Below are 4,429 nucleotides of genomic sequence, written 5' to 3' on the forward strand. Positions count from 1 at the left end.
TGGTGACCAAAGAGATGATCCGGCACGGATTTAGGCCAGGGAAGGGACTTGGACGAACCCTTCAGGGAATAATAGAACCCGTTACTTTGCCAGTCATCAAGAAACCTTTTGGACTAGGTTTCAAACCTACTCCAGCAGACGAAAAATGGGCAAAGAAAAGGAGAAATGAGGGCTGGAAGTTGCCTCAACCACTGCCGGATTTATATGCGACGTTCGTCAGGCCAAGGTACGCTGAAGAAGAAGATGATGAGGTCTTCACAGCTGAGGAAATCGAGGAAATATGTGGGGCGATGAGAGAAATGCTCTACGAGGTCCACATGGTTCAAACAGGCGAAGGCACAAGCACTGCTGAGATGATGTACATGGGGCCAAACGCCAAACTCCAAAACTGGGAGGCCACGCCATTCCCGACTAGACGGAAGTCCGGTCCTAATAATGCGGCTTTGAATATGACATGCTTGCGGACTTCACGCCCAGATCACAATGAGCTATTTAACTGTGAATTAATGAACCCAGAACCAGAATATGATGCGGAAGAGGCTTTTAGGGAGATAAACCGAGAGTTGGAATATTTCGAGAATAAACCTAAGCCAAATCTGAACGACACTGAACCGGTAAACTTAGGAACCCCGGAAGAAGTCCGGGAGACCAAGATAAGCATTCACACGGACAAGAAAACGCGAGAGGCGATAATTCAACTTCTTCTTGAATTCAAAGACGTGTTTGCTTGGTCATATGATGACATGCCGGGACTAGGTGTTGATCTAGTGGTTCACAAATTGCCGATTCATCCTGGTTGTCCTCCAGTTCAACAAAAGCAACGAAAGTTCAAAACTGAGGTCAGTGACAAGATTAAAGAGGAGATCACCAAGCAGCTGAAAACGGGAGTGATCCGGGTAGTCCAATATACAACATGGCTGGCGAATGTGGTTCCAGTACCAAAAAAGGACGGGAAAACTCGAGTATGTGTAGATTACCGAGATTTGAACAGAGCAAGTCCTAAGGATAATTTCCCGCTGCCCAACATCCACATCCTCGTTGATAATTGCGCCAAGCACGAGATACAGTCTTTTGTAGATTGTTATGTCGGGTATCATCAGGTACTGATGGATGAGGAGGACGCAGAGAAAACTGCCTTCACCATGCCTTGGGGCACCTACTGTTATCGGGTCATGCCATTTGGTCTAAAGAATGCTGGGGCTACTTACATGAGGGCCATGACCGCCATTTTCCATGACATGATGCATCAGGAAATAGAGGTGTACGTGGACGATGTGATAGTCAAGTCCAGGACGCAGGATAACCACATCCAAGACTTGAGGAAATTCTTCGAGAGGCTAAGGAAGTATGACTTGAAGCTAAATCCAGCCAAATGCGCTTTCGGAGTTCCGTCGGGCAAACTTTTGGGTTTCATCGTAAGCAGGAGAGGTATCGAGCTAGATCCAACTAAGATAAAATCCATCAGAGATTTGCCTCCTCCAAGAACAAAGAAAGACGTGATGAGTCTTTTGGGCAGGTTGAACTACATCAGTCGGTTTATTGCCAAGCTGACAAGCACGTGTGAGCCCATATTTAAGCTGTTAAGGAAAGATGCGGCGATTAAGTGGACAACTGAATGTCAAGAAGCCTTTGATAAAGTCAAAGAGTACCTTTCGAATCCCCCGGTCTTGGTCCCTCCAGAACCGGGAAGGCCACTTTTCTTGTATCTAACAGTCTTGGAGGACTCTTTCGGCTGCGTCCTCGGGCAACACGACGTAACCGGAAAGAAGGAGCAAGCAATCTACTACTTGAGCAAGAAATTCACCGGCTACGAGGCCAAATACACTCTGCTGGAAAGGACATGCTGCGCTCTCACATGGGTTGCACAAAAGCTGAGACATTATCTCCAAGCCCACACTACATTCCTCATAAGCAGGTTGGATCCTTTGAAGTATATATTTCAGAAGCCAATGCCTACTGGGAGACTGGCTAAATGGCAAATCTTGCTTACGGAATTCGACATGGTTTATGTCACTCGCACGGCAATGAAAGCCCAGGCGTTAGCAGATCATTTGGCCGAAAATCCGGTCGATGAGGAATACCAGCCATTGGATACCTACTTCCAAGATGAAGAAGTAAACACCGTAGAGTTGACCTCGGAGGAAGCTCATGTATGGAAGATGTTCTTCGACGGAGCCGTGAACGCCAAGGGTGTAGGGATTGGGGCAATTTTAATCTCGCCTTCCGGTCAGCATTATCCCGCCACAGCTAGATTGCGTTTCTTTTGCACAAACAATACAGCTGAGTATGAAGCCTGCATTATGGGCATGCATATGGCAATCGATCAGGATGTCGAAGACTTACTGATTATGGGAGATTCTGACCTGATCATTCGACAAGTTCAAGGCGAATGGGAAACTCGGGATGTCAAACTTATCCCATACCGACAACATGTGGAGGACCTCAGCAAGCGCTTTACCTCAATAGAGTTCAGGTATATTCTGAGGTGTCACAATGAACTGGCAGATGCACTTGCTACTCTGGCTTCTATGCTACCCTACCCGAGCAACGCCCACGTCGATCCTTTGGAAATCCAAATCAAGGAAAGACACGGTTACTGCAGTGTAATCGAGGCGGGATCAAATACGCAGCCTTGGTACCATGACATCAAGAGGTTCTTAAAGACGCAAGAATACCCCGAGCATGCTACTGGAGATCAAAAGAGGACCATTAGGCGACATGCAAGTGGCTTCTTTCTGAGCGGTGAATTGTTATATAAGAGAACTCCGGACCTCAATCTCTTAAGATGTGTCGATATCGAGGAAGCGAGAAAGATCATGCACGAAGTACACGCAAGTGTGTGCGGACCTCACATGAACGGGTATGTCTTAGCGAAGAAGATCCTTAGAGCGGGTTATTACTGGATGACCATGGAAAAGGATTGCTTTAGCTTTGTCCGGAAGTGTCATTAGTGTCAGGTGCACGGTAATTTGATTCATGCACCTCCCACGGAACTGCATCCCATGTCCGCACATTGGCCATTTGTCGCTTGGGGCATGGACGTCATTGGACCAATTGAACCAAAGGCTTCGAATGGACACAGGTTTATACTGGTGGCCATCGATTACTTCACAAAATGGGTAGAAGCTGTCACTCTCAAGTCGGTCACCAAGAAAGCTGTAGTGGATTTTGTACACTCAAATCTTATCTGTCGCTTCGGTATTCCTGCGACCATCATTACAGATAATGCAGCAAACTTGAACAGTCACTTGATGGGAGATGTGTGCGAGCAATTCAAGATAACACACAGGAATTCCACTCCTTATCGGCCAAAAGCCAATGGTGCTGTGGAAGCTGCAAATAAAAACATCAAGAAGATTTTGAGGAAAACAATACAAAGTTCCCGACAGTGGCATGAGCAGTTACCTTTTGCATTATTGGGGTATCGCACTACGGTACGCACATCGGTGGGAGCAACTCCTTATCTTTTGGTTTATGGGACCGAGGCTGTAATACCGGCAGAGGTAGAAATTCCTTCGCTTCGAATCATTGTCGAAGCAGAAATCGAGGACAGCGAGTGGGTTAAGACTCGGTTAGAGCAATTGACGCTGATTGACGAAAAGCGGATGGCTGTAGTTTGTCACAGACAGTTATACCAACGAAGGATGGCCCGTGCTTACAACAAGAAAGTCCGACCCCGGAATTTCGAAGTAGGTCAGCTGGTACTAAGGCGTATTCTGCCGCATCATGAAGAAGCAAAAGGAAAGTTTGCTCCAAATTGGAAAGGCCCATACATCGTAAGGAAGATATTGCCGAGAGGAGCATTGTATTTAGGTGATATCGAAGGAAATGACCCCGACACAGCAATAAATGCAGATGCAGTCAAGAAGTACTACGTCTAAATCATACTCCAATGGTCTTGACACGTTGAAAATGGCGAAGGTGTTTATTCCCCACTACTCCCCAAACACTACCCAATCCTCTCTACAAGAAGAAAAGAAAAACAAAAAAAAAAAAAAAAAAAAAAAAAAAACAAAACAAAATTTGATTGAGGCCTGAACTACGTTTGACTTGATTCCGAAAGGATACGTAGGCAGCCTCTCCCTGAGGTTCAGTCACACCAACATAAAATCCCATTCACCCTGAAATTGAAGACCGGGGCACGTCGAGCAGTTGAGAAGTTAGTATCACTACCTCTTTTTACCAAGCACAAGCCTTCAAATCAATTACCAAATATGGTGGGGAATCAATAAGCGTCACAAACGAAGACCATCACACTCTGAATTAAGAGAGATAAAATGAGAGAGTCTCGGCGGTGAAAACCTTCGGGCGCCACGAGGCGACGGGAGTAGAGAAACCAAAATGAGAGAGCTTGTTTAGTAAAAACTCGCAAAGAGTGCTATCAAGCGATGACAGGAAGAGAAATGAGAGAGGTCAGCCAGCGAAAACC

The sequence above is a fragment of the Nicotiana tabacum genome, chromosome 6 (assembly GCF_000715075.1).
Source record: "Nicotiana tabacum cultivar K326 chromosome 6, ASM71507v2, whole genome shotgun sequence".
Classification (NCBI taxonomy): Eukaryota; Viridiplantae; Streptophyta; class Magnoliopsida; order Solanales; family Solanaceae; genus Nicotiana; species Nicotiana tabacum.